Raw genomic sequence first — 9,383 nt, 5'->3', positions numbered from 1 at the left:
CTTAGATCACTTTTAAAACCTCCACAAACACAAGTTGGCTCTAGGGATTAGTTTGAAGGTCAAACCTCCTTAATTTCTTCATGTCAATCATCAATCATATGATATATTAGGTCGGCCAGTTCAATTAAATATGAATTTGTAAGGTCAGAACTTCATTACTTATTTCCAGCATCCATATGAATGTGTATGCATACAATCACTAGTCCTATTATTTCCCTTTATCTTCGGTCTGCCAGGACACTACGTTTCAGAGCACCTCTGTTCACAGTCCTGAACTATCACACCATAGGCCAGTAGTATGTCGCAGCTGTTTTTCATGCCTAAATCTTCAAGAACTAACGGGTTATCAGCAGATAAACAGTGTTCAAGGCTGGGAATTGAGAGGACTTTGTCCATTCTAACTTGCTCATATACATCAGTCAAGTGTTAGATCTATATTTTTCATCCATGGATTGTCTTAATGGATCAAAGCGTTAACTTTACACACCAACTTTGCATTTCAAAACTGCAACTTCAATTGTGTAACCATCATCTTGTACATTAGCATAAGACACATGTTCGACCTGTTCTACCAAGAAATATTGGATCTTATGCCAAATAGATCACTGTAAGCAGTTTCTCCAATGGATGGCAGGCTCCAAGCCTACACGGAACCCAAGGTTTGACATCCCTTTGCTAATTCCCAGGGTACCTGCGTGCACACAGTTTTTAGCAACACTACCTCTTAATAATAATGATGTCATTAAGAAATGATATACAACTCCAGTCCTGCTTCATATCTCCATCCTTACTACATGCATTGACAAATGATTTGTATGTATGGGTATCAGGTAAGATGCCATCTTGAACTGCTGCTTCTCATTAATCATCATGTACAGTAAGGTCAAAACCAATTGGCAATATATCTTCCTTTCGATATGTTATCATAGGAATCCCCACATCATCCTTATCTTTATTAAATGATTGTGATAAAAATGCCATTGATCGTTTTTCACTGCTTCTAAATGCTTTGATCATTGTGAAGAAAATGATCAGCCAACCTTTGCAAGGCCCTGGCAGCATCTTGAAGTTCCTCATAGTCACAAGATGATGAACTCATTCTCGCAATGCATCTTCTGATGTAGCTTCTCACGCAATGTTATCACCTCTAAGGCACTCTCCACGCAGAGATACACAGATCTTCCATATGACAGTTACAAAGTAGGATTCTTACAAATCTTGCAAGAAAAAAGAAAAGTTTTTGCTTCAGGACTCTCCTTTTAATATCCAACAGAATTGTAGGTAACAGTCTCTAAAAGAGTAGATTCACCTTTAAAATAATGGAAAGGGTTGCTCCCTTGCAATAATTTCTCAAGTGAACATTTTGGAGATTAACTCACCACTATGGGTGTCACTACATAAAGTAATGGCCAACTTTTTTCTGTGACTACCAAACGTGTATTCCTTAACCTCTTCCTGGTCTGCAGCATAAGTCTTGTTTTATAAACATTACCTGCCACCTCTATATATGCCCAGCCAAGATTTGCAAACGTTTCATAAAATTCCTCAAATTGAAGGTGTTAATCTAACTCCCACAACGACTTTGTATACCTTGTCATTTAACTAAAGTAAACTGCAACTTGGTGTCATTTGAAATCCAATGCCTTTTAACTGTTCTCACTTTTTGCTGCATCATCCCACCTGCCATCTGCAACATGAATGCTTGATAGAAGTTCATAAATCCATAATTTCCAAGCTCTAAGTTGCCAAGATGTTCCAGTTCAACCCTCCTACCTTCAAAACGCAATGAATTCTGGATGCATCAAACAAGGACCTACACAGCAGGATCAGCTTATAATTTCATCTTTCTTAATGAAGTCTTGAGCCTATCTGAAATAATATGCATGACCGAGAAGATCAACCATGCAAGCATAATGTTTCTGGAATGACACTTCTGACTCATGCTGTATCACTGTTTTTCGAGCTCCCTCCATGAGTCCTGCATGATTGCAAGTACACAAAAGTAAAAGAGATTAATTTGGTAATAGAGAGAGAAAAGAAATATTTAAGTAAAAGAAATTAATTTGGTAATAGAGAGAAAGCAAAGAAATATGTACATCCTTGTAATTATTACAATAGCTATAAATTCAACATTGTGTAAAAAACTTGTAAATCCATGCAAATGTTAATCTGGGATTAGCACCAGCCGCAGTCAATAGAATGAACTTAATTAGTCCTTTGTTAGAAAGGAAAGAGGGAAGTGCTGTTAAGATTCTAAAACACATTAAGAACAAAAAAAATGTAACTGAAGAGGAGGCATATTCTTCAAACACATAGTAGCTATCTAGGTTGAAGCACAAACACCTAGCTATAGAACTCCACCAAAAAGACCGTTGAAGATTCTGAAACATATTAAGAGCACAATTAAAAAGTAACTGAAAAGGAGGCATATCCTTCAAACACAAAATTAGCTATCTACGTTGAAGCACAAACACCTAACTATAGAACTCCACAAAGGAGGCCGTTGGAGTATGTCAATAGGAAGGATGGAATATTGGTAGCCAAAGATCAGACTAATGAAACATATTGAAAGTTTATGTTGAGCTTAAACGATTTAAATATTGCTGAAGGTTATGGATAGCCTACAATAATATCCCTATCATCGACCTTTGGAGAGTCCATTTCACGTAGTAATCGGTCACAGTTTTTATGATTATTCAAAATGTAACAATATGCTGCTATAACAAGCAGATACGCTGATGAAAGGCACATAATCAACTAGAAGAGCTTGAATGTTTGTTTATTAACTGCAACCTGCCTCCAAGTTCAAAATGTGTAAGAACCAGACTTTTCTCATGCCATATTCATTCCTTGCACCAAAAGAAGCAAGGTGCTTGATAGACCGGATTGGGGGAGATCCCCACGTATGGGTATGTTCAAACTTCACACTAATAAAATAAAATGAAGAAAAATAGCCAGCATCTTATATATTTATTTTTAAAGACCTCACCATAAAATAAAATGACATCATATTTATGTCACTTTCTATATTTAAATTTTAAACAACCATAAACTAGCATAAATCCATCTTATCCTTGGATCTATCATCTATGACCCATTGATAGGGATTAAAAAAGGCCAGGTGCAAACCTCAAACATCTTTTCTCACACTAATGGATATTGTTTGAACTAAAATTAGGGGGTTGTATCCATACCGGTACAGCTTGCTATATCAAAAAAATGGGAGAAAACTATCTCCAATACTCATATCCGTCCATCTCTATCTCAGGATGGGCAGGACAGTGAACACTTTTTTCACAAACTCCATGCTCTAACATAGCTACTTGAAAAGTTTTACAAACTAAATACATAGCATAATACGTAGATAGAACATACCTAATTTTTTAACAAGCCTCAAAGGGAGTAGATAAACTCGGCAAGCGAGGATTGTAATCCCAATGCTTTGTAATCGGTCACAGTTTTTATGATTATTCAAAATGTAACAATATGCTGCTATAACAAGCAGATACGCTGATGAAAGGCACATAATCAACTAGAAGAGCTTGAATGTTTGTTTATTAACTGCAACCTGCCTCCAAGTTCAAAATGTGTAAGAACCAGACTTTTCTCATGCCATATTCATTCCTTGCACCAAAAGAAGCAAGGTGCTTGATAGACCAGGTTGGGGGAGATCCCCACGTATGGGTATGTTCAAACTTCACACTAATAAGATAAAATGAAGAAAAATAGCCAGCATCTTATATATTTATTTTTAAAGACCTCACCATAAAATAAAATGACATCATATTTATGTCACTTTCTATATTTAAATTTTAAACAACCATAAACTAGCATAAATCCATCTTATCCTTGGATCTATCATCTATGACCCATTGATAGGGATTAAAAAAGGCCAGGTGCAAACCTCAAACATCTTTTCTCACACTAATGGATATTGTTTGAACTAAAATTAGGGGGTTGTATCCATACCGGTACAGCTTGCTATATCAAAAAAATGGGAGAAAACTATCTCCAATACTCATATCCGTCCATCTCTATCTCAGAATGGGCAGGACAGTGAACACTTTTTTCACAAACTCCATGCTCTAACATAGCTACTTGACAAGTTTTACAAACTAAATACATAGCATAATACGTAGATAGAACATACCTAATTTTTTAACAAGCCTCAAAGGGAGTAGATAAACTCGGCAAGCGAGGATTGTAATCCCAATGCTTTGTTCCATTTAGCTTCTTGTTCCCAGATTTTCTCCCTCTCATGACTGACAGAGAGCTTAATGTTTATTTAACTACACCTGCATTAGGGAGAGTTCTAATGTCTGCATTTGTTACCCCTAGGCTAAGGGAACATATTTCCCTGCTGTCACTAATTATTGTTCCTTCGGTGGATTATGGATTTACTGTTTCACCATTTTGCCGCTGTATTTCTTCTTCAGTTTTGTATTTTTCACCTTTTTTCTTTTTGCACTCATCTTCTTCCTATCAATCTTCTAAGGACTTCTTGTGGCTCATTTCCCACTCCTTGCTTGGAGCAGTGAAATGATTTTTGGAGGTTTAAACTGGCACGGTAGATAGCTTAGTTGACAGATGCCTACATTTCTTCCTAGCAAACATTGGCATTGTTTGCTTGTCTCGATAGGCAGCAGTGGGCTATCCCTTCTCACAATCTTTTTTGATGTGAACATATTCATGGCACACACTACACCGGAATGGGAGTTGCACATAGTCCAGCTTCTGGAGGTGATACTAACAATCCAATATTAATTGTATTGCTTCAGGGAGCCCTCTCTCAAAACCAACATTAGCGCAGATGCATGCACAGGTATACCACTTGGATTTGGTGGCTGCCCTGTCTAGGAATTTGTCCATTGCTATTGCCTATAACATGGAATGTCAGATCATGCCAAAAAATTAATAGCAAACACAGAAGATGGACCCAGACTGGTACACTCTCAGGATTGTCCTCCTTGGAATTGAATCTAGTGTCAACAATTCAAACACAAACCCAGAGGCCCCATGACGTAGAGACCACTGTAGAAGAGAAAATTTCTATCTTCCTTGAGATGAAACAAGAAAGTGACATAACCTCTAACGCAAAGGAAGATATTTATTAGCCCTTCATCAAAGGAAGCCAATACTCTTCCAACCAGTGTTCGACATCTATGCGACTTGGCAATTGCACCATAAACTTTCAAGATAGGAAATTTTCGACAGATAGGAAAGCCTTACATCCAGGGGACGAAGCAGAAATTTTGATTTCTGGAACATCAGAAGCAAACCTCAACATATATTATATAGTATATGAGGATGCAAAAAGAATGAGGTTTGCACGCGGAGTTTTTTTATGCCTCTCAGTGCTTAATATATACAAGGTTAGGATTAATCTACACTAGTTTAACATTTTGTCATGGACATGGTCTGGGAAAACATACATCCTGCTGTTGCAAACCATTAAAATCATCAAATACAATCACCCTTAAACAAATACACAAAATTCCATGCCGCATCAAACATTGATATTCAAAGTTTGTCCTAAACACCCTATTAAATATCATATAAAGATGGCATGAACAATAAAGAATTATTATAGATATGCTTCATGACTTAAGCTTAGTTCGTAAACGCACACAAAAAAATTCAAGAACTAGGTCATGCCCATCCCCATTTCATTTCCAGATCCATACACAGAATATCAAAACAATACCTTCAAAGGAAACAAAAATAAGAGTTAGATTCTGGCTGCCAAACTCCGAAAGTAATATCAATATTCATGCAACTGTGCAGACACGCGTGTTTCCCCTTTTGATCAGCTTCACCAGTAATCCCGACAAGAACATAATCCATTCTTGAAATGATGAAAACGGATGCTATCCCTCATGATAATTTCTCTGCTTACTATTTTGGAAATGAACTTAGTGGCATTGTGGCAGTCACCACAAACACGAAGATTCTTTGTGATCCTGATAGGGGTTCCAGGGCTTGTGCTCAGAAGCCCAAATACAATGGCCAGCTTCTCACTGTGAACATAAAGCATGCTTTCCTTGACCTCCTCTGCCACATTATGCAATGCAGAGTCTGTACTAGGCACATACCCTGCCTCATCCATCTGCCTAGACAAGGTCTCTAGCATTGCATAAATTTTGTCAGATTGAGGATGAGTTTTATCTCCAGCAATAAATGCATGAATCCTGTTATTTACCTCAACGAAGCTGCACCCAGGTGACTTTTTCACCTGTCTTTCTTTGATCATGACCCTCACCTTTGCTACACCATCCCACCTACCAGCTGCGGCATAGACATTTGACAACAACACATAATATCCAGCATTTTCAGGGTCCAGTTCAAAAAGGCATTCTGCTGCTTTCTCTCCTAGCTCAACATTACAAAAAATCCTGCAGGCACCCAGCAGGGCTCCCCACACACCAGTATCAGGTTTTATTGGCATCATGTTTATAAAATCTTCAGCCTCATTTAAAAGGCCGGCACGGCCAAGAAGATCAACCATACAAGCATAGTGGTCCGAACTGGGTGTTAAGCAATACTTTTGGCTCATTAACTCGAAGTAATGTCGGCCTTCATCCACCAGACCTGCATGACTGCATGCAGACAGGATACAAACAAAGGTGATATGATCTGGCTTCACCCCTTTCTGCTGCATTTGAGAAAAAAGAGCAATGGCCTCCTCACCCTGCCCATGCATTCCATATCCTGCAATCATTGTAGTCCATGAGATTACATTATTTTCAGGTATTCTGTCAAATACTTGACGAGCAAGCTCTAGACTTCCACACTTAGAATACATAGCCACAACAGAATTTCCCACAGAGATATCTGAGATCAAACTACTTATAATTGCATAGCAATGAATCCACTTGCCTTGATGCAGAGCTCCTAAATGAGCACATGCCTGCAGCACACTCACTATGGTTACAGAATTAGGCAGCATACGTACCCATTGCATCTGATGAAAGAGTTCCAAAGCCTCGCCAGCATGTCCATTCTGGGAATACCCAGCAATCATTGCATTCCATGAGACAACATCTTTCCTTGACATTTTATCAAACAATTGACGTGCAGTCTCTATACTTCTGCATTTAGCATACATGTCTACAAGTGAATTCATCACACAAATATCAGATTCCATCCCACTTCTAACAGCATAATCATGAATCCATTTACCTTGCTGCAAAACCCCTACCTCTGCACATGCCGAGATCACACTTGTAATGGTGAAGGAGTTGGGTTTCACCTCTAATTGCTGCATTTGATTAAACAGCAACAATGCTTCTTTGGCATAACCAATCTGAGAATACCCCGTAAGCATGGCAGTCCAAGAGACTACATTTCTTTGAGACATTTTATCAAACACTCGGCGTGCATCATCTATACATCTACATTTTATGTACATATCAATGAGTCCAGTCCCGACGAAAACATCTGGTTCTATTCCATTGTTGACAATGTGGTCATGTACACCCTTGCCTTCTTTCAGATCTGACAACTCGGCACAAGCTTTGAGTACAAACGAAAAGGTGAAGTTGTTTGGTTTTATTCCTTCATCTTGCATTTGATGATAAAATGCCAGAATCTCTTCACAAAGCCCATTCTTGGCATAAGCTAGGATGATAGCATTCCATAAGAAAACATTCCGTTGGCAGATTTTGTCAAACACTTGGAGTGCATTTCCCCAATTTCCATATTCAGTATACATTTTGACAAGCGTGGTGCCCACAAAGGGGTTTTGCTCAAATCCAGTTATCAGCAGAAGGGCATGCAGTTGGCAAACTGAGTTGATATCAGCGCATTCCTGCAAGAGGGAAATATGGGTTTTGACATTGCTACTGAAGAAGATATCAGAGACTAACAACTTTGTTATTGGTGTTAAACTTGGTCTAGATTTGAATTTAAAAAAGCGTGTGTGAAGTAGTTTGCAATAAGAATTCCAGCAATGGGAGGGATGGTACTGAACCGGAGTAGCAAGTATCATGTTTTTCAGTTCATCGTTCATGAGTTTGATAAGCTTCATTCGTTTTTCCGAAACAGCCATGGGTTATATCATGTTATCAAAGTTTCATTTACGTCGTTCTCTTTGGATCCACGATGGAATTATACTTGTGATGCAAAGAATTTAACAGTGATAAGACAGATTTGGATTACGAGGCATCACGCATGCTATTATTTCGATGTTTAGTCATACGGTGCAGTGTGGAGGTAATTACTGTGTTGGGAAGAGTAATGGCTGGCAGGCTGGTTAGCTCTTGCTTCCTTTGATGAAGGTGATAATATCCTCCTTTGTGGTTAGGTCTTGCTTCCGTTGATGAAGGTGACAACTGAAGGTGATAATATCTTTCTTTGTGTTGAGAAAAAGTAAAGAGTTGTTTTTAGTGAGATATTTTTAGAAGTTTTTTTGGTTTAATTTTTGTGAAATTTGGTAGGAATTTATTGAAACCACAAGTTTGAGAGGTAATTTTTGAAAATAGGTGTTGAATATGAACTCGTCTCTTTTAAACCATAACACCTGTTACAAAATTGAAAGAGGTTATTGTATATAAGGTCACATTGGAGAGACACCTCTCTCAAATTTTGGAAATCCGTTTCCAGTTGCTCGTAATCAATGCCACAAAATCATCTCTAAAACAGAAAATCATTAAAAATTTAAATCTGTGAAATGAGCTGTAAAGATCTAGTCACATAACCAAATTCACGACACCTGTGAATAAACTGAAAGAGGTTTTTTTTATATGTCTCATGTCTAAAAGAAATGACCTTGGGTTTTTCAAAATTACTTTCCATCTATTGTAAAATGGCACCACACTAAAATGACTAAAACAATAAAATAAATGAAAATTTTGCTTTGTTTTAATGCGGGCTCCAAATATCACTGCATATCTCCCACATAGTAGCACCTGTGCATAAACTGAAAGATGGTTTTTTATCTGGTATGTGATGGACAAAAGCCTATTTCACTTTTGTAAAATTCTTGTCCAATTTTTGCTCAGCGAAAATGTATTAGAGGTTTTTCAGAGTGTTAAATCTATATATATCAGTCCAAAAACCAATTTACATAACACAAATCAAGATTTTATCTCAAATTTATCAACAAGATTTCAAATTTATCCACCTAATTCTTGTTAAGCTCCATTAATTTTTGCACAAATGCTGCCTACAATTAAGGAATTTAAACTGCAGTTTTTCCTTAACTTATGGAAACCAACTACAGTGGTTTCCTTAAGTTAAGGAAATCAACTACAGTTAATAAATTTATTGTTAGGAGCTACTGAAGTGGTCCATTACTCTCATCTGGAGTTCTTTGCCTTGATCTGTGGGACATCTGACACATAGCTATCAGAAGCTTGATGGAAGCTTAGCTATAAATTCATATG

At 37.6% G+C, this 9,383-nt stretch overlaps 1 pseudogene across 1 annotated transcript; it reads right to left on the bottom strand.

The window, feature by feature from the left end:
- Nucleotides 1-336: 336 nt before the first annotated feature.
- LOC149224934 (pentatricopeptide repeat-containing protein At3g12770 pseudogene) lies at nt 337-8,296 on the bottom strand (annotated as a pseudogene). Its single transcript, XR_016249556.1, has 2 exons — nt 5,705-8,296; nt 337-1,978 (listed from the first exon to the last, which is right to left on the bottom strand). The product of XR_016249556.1 is annotated as a pentatricopeptide repeat-containing protein At3g12770 pseudogene (transcript).
- Nucleotides 8,297-9,383: the final 1,087 nt, after the last annotated feature.

Source organism: Pinus tabuliformis, chromosome Q (assembly GCF_031772625.1).
Source record: "Pinus tabuliformis cultivar Carrire ecotype Pingquan chromosome Q, CPIR1, whole genome shotgun sequence".
Lineage (NCBI taxonomy): Eukaryota > Viridiplantae > Streptophyta > Pinopsida > Pinales > Pinaceae > Pinus > Pinus tabuliformis.
This window is presented reverse-complemented; position numbering and strand designations above follow the sequence as displayed.